Source organism: Electrophorus electricus, chromosome 3 (genome assembly GCF_013358815.1).
Source record: "Electrophorus electricus isolate fEleEle1 chromosome 3, fEleEle1.pri, whole genome shotgun sequence".
Taxonomy (NCBI): domain Eukaryota; kingdom Metazoa; phylum Chordata; class Actinopteri; order Gymnotiformes; family Gymnotidae; genus Electrophorus; species Electrophorus electricus.
Window position 1 is genome coordinate 20384161 of NC_049537.1, and position 15533 is coordinate 20399693.

Genomic DNA, 15533 nt, shown 5'->3' on the forward strand with positions numbered 1-15533 from the left:
AGTTTGTGAACCCTTTAGAAGTTTGCATAAATCTGAACCAAATCTTCATCAGATTTTCACACATGTCCTAAAAAAGTAGATAAAGAGAACCAGATCAAACAAACGAGACAAAAATATTAGGCTATATCTGTGAGTGGCAAAAGTACTTCTTTGGTTTCCATTTTAGTGTGACCCCCTCTGCAGCAATAACTTCAACTAAATGTTTCTGGTAATTGTTGATTAGTCCTGCAGATACACAATCCTCAATACAACACAGTTATGTTGGTGGGTTTCCTCCCATGATCAGCTTGCTTCAGGTCCTTCCACAACATTTCTACTGGATTAAGGTCAGGACATTAGGTTGGCCATTCCAAAACCTTAACTTCAATCTACTTTAACCATTCTTTGGCAAAACGACTTGTGTGCTTAGGGTTATTGTCTTGGTGCATGACCCATGTTCTCTTGAGTCCTAGCTCACAGACAAATGGCCTGGCATTTTCCTTTATGGTTTACTGGTGTAATTCAGAATTCACTGTTCCATCAATGAATGCAAGTCGTCCTGACCCAGATGCAGCGAGACCAAATCATGATACTACCACTACTGTGTTTCACATTATCCTTGAATGCAGTGCTTTCCTTTCTCCAAACATATAGTTGTTCATTTAAACCAAAAAGTTACATTTTGGTCTCTTCAGGCCACTAAACATTGCGCTAATAGCAATGCAGAAGGGTAGCAGTGTTCTTTTTTGGAGAGCAGCAGCTTTCTTCTTGCAACCCTGCCATGCATGCAACTGGTGTTCAGTGGTCTAATGACAGTGATCTCATAAACATGAACTTTAACCAATGTGAAAGAAGGCCTTTAGTTACTTAGAAGTTACCTTGGGTTCCTTTAAGAACTTGCAGACTATTACATGTGTTGCTCTTGGTGTGATATTTGTTGGTTGACCAATCCTGAGGAAGGTCATAATGGTCTTCACTTTCCTCCATTTTTACACAGTCTGTCTTACTGTGGATTGGTGGAGTCCAGACTCTTTAGAGATGATTTTGTAACCTTTTCCAGGCTAATGAGAATCAAAATTTGTTTATACCATGATATAGTTCCACAAACATTTGTTGTGAAGATCAGACTTTATTAGATCCCCATTCTTTAAATAAAATTGGGTGCCCACTCACATATGATTGTCATTCCATTGCTTGTGAACTCCTGACTCCACTATCATATCAAATTATCTGCTAATTGTAAAGGTCCACATACTTTTGCCAATCATAGATGTGTAATATTGGATTATTTCCCTCAATAAATAAATGTCAGAGTCGAATATTTTTGTCTCATTTGTTGGATTTGCTTCTCTTCATCTAATTTTAGGGCATGTGTGACAATCGGATGAAGTTTTAGGTCAAATCTATGCAGAAATACAGAAACTTCTAAAGAGTTCACAAACTTTCAAGCTCTACTGTAGATATATTTAATGCCTCTAGTATGACATGCAGAAACGTCTTACTAAACATGAAATATGTGTGCCACTTTAACAGCTGCATTAAATAGATATCAGTCACATGATGCTTAAATGTCAAGGGAGATGTAAAATGTCAACAAAGCATTGCTCAAATCATAAAATGATGTAATATGAGACATAAACTGCAGAACATTAAAGAAACTGTGGATACTCTTGACTCTCCAGAGATATTACTGGACTACACGGCTACAAAAACTGCTTTAATTAAGTCTCTTGGTATTTGACAGGATAACATTTAAATTCACTATATCCATATATATATATATATATATATAAGCAAATATTTTTAATATATTATTTTATGTTAATATATATTTAAGAGTATATGCTTTTGTTAATATTATAAATAAATAAATAAATAAATAAACAGATAGATAGTTTTTTTGGTGTTTGTGTTCTGGTAGCCTACAATGTTAATTATAACAACTCTTATTTTATAACCGGCTTTAATATTGCTAAATGTGTTAATATATGTTTACTGTTTAAAGTATCACCAAAGAGTTAGAATCAGAAGCGCAATATTTTATAATTATCAACTTTTAAATAAGTTATTGTTTTTTGTACACATTGTTCACATTTTTATATTTACTGGGTTTTTAGAAGTAAGCACAAATAGAAATAAACTTGGATGCAGTTTATTTTGTATATCTTTTCCCTGTCAGGTAGATTTTTTTGCTGGAGATATTTGAATATATAAAGGGATGATTCTCCCTTTATAGCTTCAGGAAGCAAGCCTGCAGTCACCCAATGATATAGCCAGTACTTAGAGCACTGCACCATTCAGGAGCCCTCTGAGTAAGCTTTTTTTTATATAAAAGTATAATAAATGTATATATGTATATCTAAAAACATATATCTACATATATATTTTCATTGTTGTAAATATACACACTTATTCTAATGTAAAAACATTTATATAATCATTTCAATCCAATGTGAAATGTGTACAAATAGGACACTGATACTAACCCTGGAAATGCTGTAAATGAATCAATATTTGAAGGCATGCAATTAACTGAATAAATATATTTACTCACTCACCATATAGTGTGCTGCAGCTCTCATTTACTTTGCAGTAGAGTCTGTGCTAGTAACAATAAGCATAGATATCTCACACCATTAATATCTTAATTAAATTTCATAATGGAGCATACAGATTCAGATATTTTTCAAAAGTTGAAAAATATTTAATGTATTTAATCACTGACCATTTCACATCACTAATAATTTGCAAGTGTAAATTGTTAATTGTAGGCACCTATATATATTAACACAATTTAGGATGGAAAATGTCCTTAATCCTGAAGCATACATTGCTTTATTGTTGCTTTCAGGCTGAGTTAGCAGGCCACACTGATTAGGAGTGGAGTTACTGCATTAATGTTTTATATGGCAATTGTGAATAAATTATGACTCTCTCAAAAGTGCTTCAAAAGAGAAACATTGCTTTACATGTCCTTGATGTGATGTACTGGCACACTTACAAGACAGAATGTTGGTTACCACCAGTAGACAAAAAAGTTCAACTAGGGGGTTTAAAGCATTTAATTTTATGTATCAAATTGATATGTAATTGACACCTTATTGGCCTTTTTTTATATATATTTTTGCCCTCTTTTCAATCTAATTTTTCTTTTATTTCTATTTTCCTATATTTGTTTCTTTGTATTTTCTCATTTGTGAAACACTTTGAATGGTCCCCATGTTTAAAAGGTGCTATATAAACCTGCCTTGCTTTGCCTTGCCTAAAAGCAGTTGTTCATTGACATATAACACTGGGCAACAAAAATTGAGCTTTTTTTGCTTTCCAAATTAAAATAGGTGGACAAACATACTACTGAAATGCACATTGTGTGACTTTTGCCTATATTTGGACTCAAGAACATTCTTCAGTGTCCAGCAGCAGTCTTGCAACATAGAGGGGCTTGGTACCACTTTTCCATACTATACATGATGACATATGAGTATCCTAGAGCAAAAAACTATGGGTGATAGAGACATTCATATTTGCATTCAGTGTGCAAAAATACATAATAAATAGGTTGTTTCACTGTTGAGGAGTGTAATTGGTCCTAAGAAAGTTAGCTATTGTATTATTTTGTGTGGGTGTATTTGTAACAAGTGGTAATCTGAATTCAAGATTCAAAAGTCAAATGGATTTTTAATTTTTAATTTTTTTTTTACCACAAGTGTTCTCACAGCTTTACAGAAATGATCTATACAGAGATTCCAGGTCTATGCACCTAATGGGCAAACCAAGTGGACAGTAGCATGGAAAATAACAAGAGACAAGAGAAAGATACCCGGAGAGGAACAAAGGCTTAGAACAAGAATGCATCCTCCTTTAACAACAACACTTAGCCTAATGAATGAAGTTACTTTTCGCGTTTAAGAAATAACTAAGAAATGTAATTGGAGGTGAGTGTGAGGTTATTTTTTTTTCTTTAGTGGTCACAACCAGAAGAACAATAACAATTCTTACAAAATGCAGGTTGATGTGGTTAGAAAATCGAAATCATTTAAAATAATTTACTACAGATTTAAAATCATACTCCAAAAACAGGTAAACAGGCTAATTGCTTGAAAATACTAAAAAAACAAGGACCTGAGAACATATAAAAACCCAGAAACACAGAAATAATACAAATGTCTCGGGGTTGGGGGATCCATTATACAGGCATGCTAATTTATGCATTTATGAACCATTCTGCTTCCATATATATGCTATACTAGGCAGGACACTGCAAAAGAAAAGCTACCTTTGGCATGGACTGTAAATGACCCAACCATTCTGCTAAACTGAGGACTGTATGAGCTCATGTTTTCTATAGACTGGCATGTTTCTTTAAAATATTTTTATTTGTTTTCAATTTATGAATGTCTACAATTGAGAAGAATCTCTGACAGACATTTTGGTGTCTGGTCAAAGACATTTGGGCATCAGTACAGTTTCCACTGAAAATGAGCAGAGGAGAACTGTTTAGTCAAATACAGGATTCACATTAAAAAGTCTGGCAGCAGTAAATCCCCCTGTTTATATTTCTGTGTGTTATATGACAGTAAGAGGGCACAGTTAAAGAATAAAAATTAAAGGGTCTCCAAAATGAGGGGATTTGATTCACTCTGGTAATGTTTAATGGCCAGGTGATGAACTAGCCCAGAAATTGAAGAAGATTCGCTGCATGCTTTTGGGTATTGATATTTATTGGGTATAACATTGCCTTTATATATATACTCACCACATACTTTATTATCTTGCATCTATACTCTCTGGCAGCTATGCTAGGCGCCTTCATCTTATAGGAGTGTTCTGTTTGTTGCTCCCCTCTATTACACTTACATTAGAAAATTGACTGTTTTCCAACACTGGACCACTGCTGAAGTAGAGAACTGAACTCAACATTCAGGAGTGAATTGACATACATGGATGTTTCGAAAGTATGAGTGGCTCGGGTATAGCAGTGCCACTGTTGTTTTTACATGTGCCAGGATCACTGTATAGTTAAAGGTGGTCTGCCACCCAAAAATATTTAGCCAACAGCAATTCTGTGGTCAGAAACAAGATGTTTCTATATAAATAAATATTTATAATAAACATGATGAGTGTACATTTTAATGCACTGCATTTGTGTGTGTATGTGTGTGTGTGTGTGTGTGTGTGTGTGTGTGTGTATACATGAAAAAATGGGAAGAGGTTGGAGGGCTGCCATTATCCCACGTCATTGTCCCTATTGGTTCATGTGCCAGAATAGGCTTACCATAAAAACTACATCCTGCAGGCTTGGTGGACCTGGGCTGGGTCTGAGAAGGATACCATTATAATTAATTAATTTTATTATAATTATTACTTGTAGACTACAAATATTGTAAAGATCTGTAGTCAAACTGTATTGCAGATAACAACACTCATTTCCTTTGCATGTTTGATTACACAAATGAAATATGGTGTAGGTACCAGGGAAAGAAGAGTAATCAAGCAGTTATGCCATATCTGTGTGAGCCGAGGCGTGTGTACGAATGCACACCTGTGTCCCGGTTTCCTCTGTCCCATCCACTGTGACATTCACATACAATTCCTCTGCCATGTGTCTACTGTTTCACAGAGGATTAGCACTGATGGGTGATTATTGCTGACGAATGCAAACACATTACCACATTCCCTCCAATCACAGAGGCTTACCACACCAGCCCTGACAGCTCTGCAGAAATTCTCCCACACCCTGAGATTCAGCCTTCTTTCAGCATGAACCACATTTACTGGCATTCAGAACTCTCTCACTTACTTTCCCTGTAGAGTTTCTCTCAGTCTACCAGACAGTCTGATGCCATCACACTACACTGGCCAGATGCTGCTAGCTCACTGGCCTGTGAGCTTGGTTATAGCACAGGCTACCATGGGTTTGCAACCAGCAGGCAATTGCTCTCGTGCCCTTCAGTAAACCATATAACCTTAAGGGCATGGATGGGTGTTATAATTTGCTTTGGACAAATGTCTGACAAAAAGTTGCAATTACAGTGTTCTTATTTCTTTGTGTAAAATGTGTTAAGATATTCACAATGTAATACAATTAGACATGGATCCCTGATTCAGTTTCACTGCCGAAGCGTCTAGAAAATCCTTGACAAAAAGTGTAAAATCCCACTGTCTATCTATCACATTATCCCAAGTCTCACCTGGGGATGCATTATTTAAGTGGAAGCCTGATTCTGTTGTGGTGGAGGAGTAGAGGAGATAGCAAATAACATCCATATATTGAAGTAAAAATATCCAGGAAGGCAAGATGGCAAAGCAGCATGCGGACACAGGATTCTCTTATCAGCTTTCTCACACATTCTGCTGTAACACTTTGAGCTGAAGAATCATGATCATACAAACCATTAAGCAAAAAAACATTAAACCTATAGGAGATCTCCAGGATGAAGGTTTGTGTTGAACTCAAACGTGGAGATGATTTGATACAATGTTTTATGGTAAAGAGATGCAAGGCAGCATGTGAGGTTATATATAGTTTATGTATTTTTAAAAAACATAAACTCCTAAACTTACATTATTGCACTGTTATTGCACTTACTGCAGTTATTGTACTTCTTAGGGTCTAGTCTGACACCACCAAAGGACACTCAATAATAAAAACTCAATAAATTGTACATATTGGTGTGCATCAGTGATTTATTGTAATGCAAGAATTACAGAGGTTGAATGAAGAGCTGTAGTTAGAGCTTTAGGCTGCCCAGTGCTTTGTTCAGTGGATAAAAGGCACATATGTGCAAGAGTCCCCCAAAATAGTGTAACATAATTTTCCAAAAAAGAGCTTGGATACTGACTGGCCAGACAATGACACACATTCAGCAGGTCAGAGGGAATGAAGGATACTCGCTGCTGAGTTCTTTCCCTGCAGCTGTAGTTTGCTGCTGACTGATTAATGCCATTTTAAGGCCATCGTCCATAATACAGCACATTACACAAACTTGATTTGAATCCCATTGGACACTAATGTGTATGTGTATGATTAGAAATGTCATGTGGGGAGGCCACATTGGGGTTTTTTCATCCTGTATGATGGCAGCAGCAGATTCTCTTACACACTGATGACATAGGCTTCTGTGAACAAAATCAAGTTCGTAAAATAGGTCCTAATTGTGAATTCTCGTTAACCAGACGTCACCTTCATGCCAACAAAGAACATGGAAGGAGTGGAATCTAATTTAGCAAATAGATTTTTTTTTAAAAGAAAGTAAATAAGTATAAAAGCAAGAACTGAACAAATAAATAATGCACATATGTGCTGCACACCTGTGCCATGCATCTGTGTTTTCAAAGGTTGGTTTTCTCCTTTTGCTTATTGGATCTGCTGGTAAGGCAAACCTTTAGGTTTTAAATCTTCGAGCAGAAAATACTGCCAAATGTTTGTAACAAAATGTAAAGAAAGTATCAGAATGTTGGCCCTTATCAGAATTCACTGTCTACAGGATCTGACATGCAAAACCCACTTACTGCCCTGTGGTCGAAAACAGTGCAAGCTGATGCATTATTTATTACAGATCACTAAGCAATTAGAAATGTCCACAGAAAAATGCAGCTGAAAGAAGACCCAGTGATGGGAATTACGATACCCTCCAGAATTACAGCCAACCATGGTAAAGATAAGTAAGAAAATGTCGACAAAGAAAATCTTTGTTGTATATCATCTTGAGCTTGCATTGAATATATATATATATATATATATATATATATATATATATATATATATATATATATATATATATAGACTATTTGACATTGATTGTTGTGATTCATGAAGAATACTGAAATAAATTCCTCTTAGTCAAGCACTCACTGATATGGCAATAAAGATCAAAGACTTTTTTACACTTTCTCTAACTGCTCCCTCTCTTATACACTGCTGTGATTATATCTCATATGTTCTTGTGATACCATACCAGTATTGTGACAAGAGGTGAGGCAGTATGCAGAGGCGATCCGTGATAAAATAAATGAACACATTAAACAAAATGAAACTAAAACACGAGGAATAACACTGAACAACACGAAACAAAACAAGAGCTAAACAGGTTTACACATGATAATAGTACAACATTAAGGCAGCTAAATACAGCATACGTGGGTTAAACACCGACAAAGACTACTGACTAATCAGGACTTTAAATATACATGTTAACAATGGAAAACAAGGAACACGTGTGATACATGGGAGGGGTGTGACCATGAAGACAAAGACAAAGTAGGTTATTTTTAACAGACTTTACACATCAGCTTTATAAAAGTGCACCATACAATTCTTAGACACACTAATTTTCCTAAGTTGTCTTACTATGAAAGGCCGCTGCTGAACTTTCTCTAATAAGACTTAAGAAACTTGATGGAAACCTAAAGGTTGCCAACAGGGACTTAAAAGAGTCGACCCTTTCCACCTCCTTGGCTATTAATGGCCTTCCTGTTTCTTTCTAAAGCGCCATTGTTTTTGGTTTTTTTACTATTCAGGCATAGATTATTCACTCTGCTCTGCCCTACTAAAGCTCTGACCATAGATGTGTCATTGCATCATCAGAAGAGACCAGTTCCAGTAATGCTGTTTTATCTGCACATTTATGCAATTTCACAGTCCGAGTTTGATATGCTGTCACTGGTATACCAAGAGAATTGGAGAGAGGACAGAACATAACGCTGGAGGCACCAATACTGAGAGACACCAAGGAGTGGAAATCACATGCCTTTAACAACTTGCTTCCTATTTGATAAAAAAAGAATGATCCAATAGCACAGGAAGTGGTGGAAAAATCATGATAGTCAGAAAGCATTGAAGGTAAAACTGTGTTAAACACATACCTGTAATCTAGAAATGGGATTTGTACATATGTATCTTGTGTCTCCTAGTGTTGCAAAATGAAGTGTACCAGAGTGACATAGCATTTTCGTCAGAATTGGTAGCTCGATAAGCAGACACAGGTCCAGCCCAACACTGGAAAGATGATATCAGTCTTCCCATAACTTTCATAATAAAAGAAGTAAAAGCTACTGGCTTGTGATCATTAATACAGTCTGTACTAGATTTCTTTAGCACAGAGACTTTGAAGGCAGATGTAAAATTCAGTATGACTGATTAAAAAGGCAAGAAAAAAATCAAGGAATGTCAATAAGCTCAGAACCTTAGAGTCCTTGAAGAGACGTGGACATGTTCAACAGCTCTGCTTTAAGATTTGACCTCATGTTGTTTAATAATGAGGGGTGAAGTAAGAGCTTCCACTGCCTTTACATTAAATTTACTGGGTGCTTGTAAATGAAACCTAAAATAGAAGTCATTAAGCTGGTAAGGGAGTCTGGGATCAAGATCATGGACACTGTTTTTGATCTTGTAGTCAGCAGTCTGCTGATGCCATTTTCAAACACTAACTGACAGCCTAAATAAGATCTAAAGATTATTTTCTTTGTCCTCATATTTTGTCTGTGCTTTCTTCATAGCCCTCTGGAATTTGCATTTAGCTTTTCTGTATAGCTCTTAACGGTCACTTTTAAAAGCAACATTACTACATTTTTTGACACAAAATCTTCTGCACAAAGTCTCTTTGGTAAACCAAAACTTATTATTGCTAAAACAGTTATCATCATAGTAGGGAAGCAAACAAGTGAGAAATGTATATCTGATGTAACTGTATCTGCAGGTTTGTGCAGCTCATCATAGCATGCATCTCTGAAAACATTCCAGTCTGTTGTGCTAAAACAGTCATTAAGCATTTCTTCTGCCTGCAGGGACCACTGCTGCAGCTGCCTAGTGTCTTTCTTTATGTTCTTCAGTCTCTGACAGCATTGCGTGATCATGAAACCCAATCTGTGATCACACTCTCCCAAGGGAACACGAGCTACTGCATGAAATGCTCCAGAGATGGTGCTGTAACACTGATCCAAAGTTCTCTCCCCTCTTTTAGTTTTGCGAATCTGCTTTCTATATTGCAAAAGTGATTTATTGACATTAAATCAGTCAATTTTGAAGTAAACGAAAGGTAAATGAGGAAAATAAAATTGTTTGCATCTTATAGTGAAGAGTTTTGACTCAGGCAAGCGCATCTGTGAAAGCTTGTTTGCAGTCATAGATCACTTGTTTTAAATGGCTAAGAATGCCATAAGTCATCATTCTGGTTTGCCTGGGACTGTTTTGGAATGGACAAGACTGCATGGAGCTGAGTGGCAACTGTGTTACTCCAGTCAAAACTAAGCCCCCTGCTTTCTTACCACATTTTCTTGGCTTGGTTAGCAGGGCATTATGACTTTATAATATTTTTTGGCTAGCCCCCAAAACACTGCTCTCTGATGAGAAAGCCATGATTGGCTCATGCAGAGGCATGCTGTTCTGAATATGGAACAGTTTGAATTGCTTTTACGCAGATAAACAGTCAACAAAAATAACATTCACACATGAGACAAACATGAAACATGAGACAACTCACTGACAAACCAAAGAGCAGCGGCTTCTCATAGCTGGCACCGTCTTGGAAGCCATGCGACCCCATGCCAGGCTATTTAGGTTACTGGCTCTGAGTCTAACCTTTCAATGAGGGAAAATTATTAAAAGAAAAGAATCCAAAACCTTAAAGTTTCACAGTTATTGGCATCCCTGCATGTATTTTTCCATGTACCATTCTTTTGCCAAGATAACAACAATCTCTTGTTACAATGGTTAATGACGTGTTACATTTCTCAGCACCCTAGAAATGATCATTTATTTGCCATTCATATTCTGTTGCCAAAAAACTCTTTCAGTGGTAACCCTCCTCTGTTGTAAAAAGACAAATATAAATGCCTGGAAGTCAACTTTAATTGGGTTTGTGGTCAGATAGTATTTTGACATCAAATAGCAGGGGTAGGTTTGGTGTTAAAAAGATTGGTTCCTCCCCTCCCTTGGTTACTGCAGCAGGTATATATTGTGGCACATGAATTGTGGGAGGGGTGTAATGTGACACATTTTTTGTGGCATGTGTGTATTATGGCACTTGTGGAGCATGTATTGTGGAAGGTATTGTGGCACTTGTATTGTGGCAGGTGTGTATTGCCACTGTAACTGGTTCAGTTTGTCGTTTAAATATTTTACATCACCAGAAGGTGATATTTCTTTCACATTTTCATGTAAGATCAAGCTAATAAACAACAAATACATTATTCATAGCCTTTCTTGTTCATCCTAGCCAAGGGTGGCAATACTTCTCTATGAAAAAATGATAGTCTTACATGACTACAATAGAAGCAACGGCTGTCATTAGCTTTCATAAAAACTGTTTCAGGGAGCTAGCCCTGCTAATTAAATGTGACTCTCCATGTGTGCACGCTTTTGTTTGTTTGTGTGTATATATATATATATGTGTGTGTGTGTGTCTGTGTGTGTCTGTGTCTGTGTCTGTGTGTGTGTGTATGTGTATGTATAGTGTCTCACTACAGGAAGAAGTACTGTATTTCAGTAGTTCAGTGACAGAGGCTTTTTTAATACTCTAAAGTTCATACAAACTATCACAAATACATGTCAGGATGCAAGTCTGTGAGCAAAAATCAGTTTAATAAGAACATATTTAACAAATATTTGGCAAACAATTTAAAGGGCAATCCAAAAAGAAAAATATATGGAGAAAATAATTACTCTGTTAAAAAAAAAAAATGGATGAAGGGACCAAGCCAGGGTGGAACTGGTGGTCATATATATATATATATATACACACACACACACACACACACACACACTGACACTGCCTGGCCAAAAAAAGGGTCACCACCTGGATTTAACTAAGCAAATAGGTAAGAGCCTCCCATTGGATAATTACTGCATGGGTGATTATGTTTCAGCTGGCAACAAGTTATTTCACCCTAACTGATGCAGTGAGTAGCTTCTCATTTGTTAAACAACCATGTGGAAAGACACATCCTGTGGTCGTGGAAAAGATGTTAATCTGTTTCAGAAGGGTCAAATTATTGGCATCAAGTAGAGAAAACATCTAAGGAGATTGCTGAATCTTGAATGATTGTGATTGGCAATCACTTGTGGTGTGGTGAAACGTGTGGTGAAATCAAATTGTAGAAAAACAACAGTAGAACTATATGTTTAATAGTGGAAGTAAGAGCATTTCCAATGTGAAGGGAACTCAAGAGAACTAAACTAAACAGCTGTGTAGCTGTGAAAACCACTTGCCAGTTAGGCTAACTGGCAAAAATGGCTTCAATTTGCTAGGGAGCATAAAGATTGGACTCTGGAACAATGGAAGAAGGTCATGTGGTCTGATAAGTCCAGATGTACCCTGTTCAAGAGTGATGGGGGCATCAGGGTAAGAGGAGAGGTGGCTGAAGTGATGCACCCATCATGCCTACCATACAAGCCTGTGGGGGCAGTGCTATGATCTGGGGTTGCTGCAGTTAGTCAGGTCTAGGTTCAGCAAAGTTATGTGCCCAAAGAATGAGGTCAGCTAACTACCTGAATATACTGAATAATCAGGTTATTTCATCAATGGATTTTTTTTTTCCCTGATGGCACGGGCATATTCCAAGATGACAATGCCAGGATTCATTGGGCTCAAATTGTAAAAGAGTGGTTCAGGGAGCATAAGACGTAGTTTTCAGACATGGATTGGCCACCACAGAGTCCAGACCTGAACCTCATTGAGAATCTTTGGGATGTGCTGTAGAAGACTTTGTGCAGTGGCCCAAATCTCCCATCATCAATACAAGATCTTGGGGAAAGATTAATGCAACTCTGGACAGAAATAAATGTTGTGACATTGCAGAAGCTTGTGGAAATGATGCCACAGCAAATGTATGCTGTAATCAAAGCTAAAGGCTGTCCAACAAAATATTAGAGTGTGTGACCTTTTTTTTGGCCAAGCAGTGTATGACCACTAGCTCCACCCTGTAACGCTGGAAGGCTTGGCAGGATGCAAAGGTGAGCTGTGTAGAACACAATGACGCTTATTGACAGACACAACGTGACAACGTGGCACATATGCTCATGTAAGGTTGAACACTGACAACAAGGACTACACAAGACTTTATATACATAAACCATAACGACATAATGAGAAACAGGTATGATACATGGGGAGGGCGTGGCCATGCAGACAAATACACACATGGGATGAGGGGGCCATACTGTGACAGAACCTCTCCTCAATGGTGCGACTCCCTGCGCACCAGCCTATCAGGCTACGACCCCAGACCAACGCCAAACAGCGAGGCTGGAAGACCCAGTGACCCGACATAGGTCAGAGCGAGCAGGTCTGAGGGGAGGAAGACAGGGACCAAGATGACAACAGACACAGGGACAGACATAGTAACGGGAAACAGGAATAAAGGTGGACAAAGTGACCGGCACGGGTACAGTGACATGGACAGGAACATGAACAAAACCACTTAAAGGCTTGTGAAAAAGTGCAGGGAAGCTGGCAGGAACCCCAGGCTGTCCCCCAGTTGTCGGTTGGGTTGAAGTGTGACTAGCCTGGGGTGGCTCACCCTCGCAGATTCGGGTGGTGGCAGCTTCTCTGGCTTTGGGGCAGATGAGCCAGGAAGCACACCAGCGATTTTGCCTGTCTCTGGGGCGAGCACTGGAGACGCTTCCTTCTTGCCTCTACAAGGCTTACGCATAGGCACACAAGCTCTGGGGCTGTGTGCCTTAGGGGAGGAGGTTTCCTCAGATGATGATGAGGCCGCCTCTGCCAATCACATGGGGTGACTTCCTGGCTCCAGAGCGGTGTGCCTTGGGCGGAGCCTTGGGTGCCGGAGGCTCATCGCTCTCGGAGCCTGTTGACTCGGTGACCATAACAGCGGGAGAATCCTCCTGAAGGGCCTCCTCCACCTCCATTGCTGGATTCTTCAAGCAATTGACCTCTGACGTCGGTATACACCTCTCTCCTGCCATCTTCCTCCTAACCGTCTCAGTAATCCCAGTAATCTCAGTAATCAGTAATATGGATAATAGGACTCCACAGAGTCTGAACCTGGATACTGGTCATAATCGTACCAGTTCTGGTAGTTTGTCGAGGGTCTGTAGGACTCCGCAAAGTCCGACGCTCGACCACACTCAGGTCCCCCCCAAAATCCTCTGGGGACACTCTCCCCTGTTGTAGTAGTGTGGAGTGTGCCCAAAAAGATGGAGGGTTTCCCTGCAGGGGCTGTGGAAGAGCGGTCATGCCTCTTCTTCTCCTTCTTCTTCTTGCTCTTCTTTCCTGGCATCCTTCGGCGGTCAGTGTTTCTGTAACACAGGAAGGCTTGGCAGGATGCAAAGAACACAACTACGTTTATTGACTGACACAACGAAAACAAAGTGGCACATATGCTCACGTAAGGTTAAACACCAACAACTAACAACCCATCCAGCTGGTTCTATAACAAGAGAATAGTGATGACAGCAGCAGTGGTTTTTATACTGTTGCTCGTTAAAATAGGATAAATAGGATCACCTATTCAGCATCTCATTAAGTAAAATGAGGTGTGTCTGTGAAGGAATTTAACACTTGAATGGAATGGCTGCTGTACATGTGGAGATGCTGATTTAAGAAAAAATTGGAGTGGTGTCTTATTTTTTAAATAAATGTTCATCAGATGCTGTTTGATTTTGAAATTCTCGAGACATCTCTTTGGGAAATTTTTTTCCATGGGAGCTGTGTCCAGAGGTTACTACATTTTTAAAAAATGTGTTACTGTTTAGTGTGTGCCAAACAAGCATGAAATTACCATCTTTCAGAGAAATCACCTCTTCCTTTTTAGAAATAGCTGTCAGTTCTACATTTATAAAAGTCAAAAAAGTGTTGTAATCTCTTCTGAAAAAGTAGTTATTGAGTTAAATATAGTCAGTAGGGTCTTCTGAGCACTGTGTTACACTGTAAATATTATTAACAATAAAAATGTGTGGGGGAAGCAGTGTAATTTAGGCTTGCAACTTTAACCTAAACCAGAATGAATGGAGGACAAAGGTGAATGATCTGGGTGTTAAGTCTCAGGGCTTAAACATATAAAAATGATTATTTTGTTTTGTAAACAGGTAAAAACTGCTAATGGCAGATTTATTCTCTCTTGAAGCCCTCTAGTGTATTTCTTAACAACAATCAATTATACTCACACTGTGTTATCTACAGACAGCTGTTTTCCTATTATTCAAAACATTAATCAGGTATGCAGCTTTTGTATAAGAAAACACTATATGTACATGATTATATTATTATATAATAGTTATATATAATTATATTATTAAATACACTATCAAATCTTTTTTTATGTTTTTATAATGATTTGACAGGTGGATCGCCCAGATTTCCTATGTCAATCATATTAGCCATATGAGGTGTGTGACCACTATCACACATCATTAATTTAGGGATATACAGAGAAATAGACTGTATAGCTTGCATTTTGCCTCAAAGTTCGTCTTTGATGCTGGTATTCTATTAAGAATCAACGTCATTTGCTTTTTCATTCCTATAGTGGCATCCAACAGCACATAAAAACTGCACAAGAAAACATTTATGTTGTAATCTTGTGGATCTAGCCTA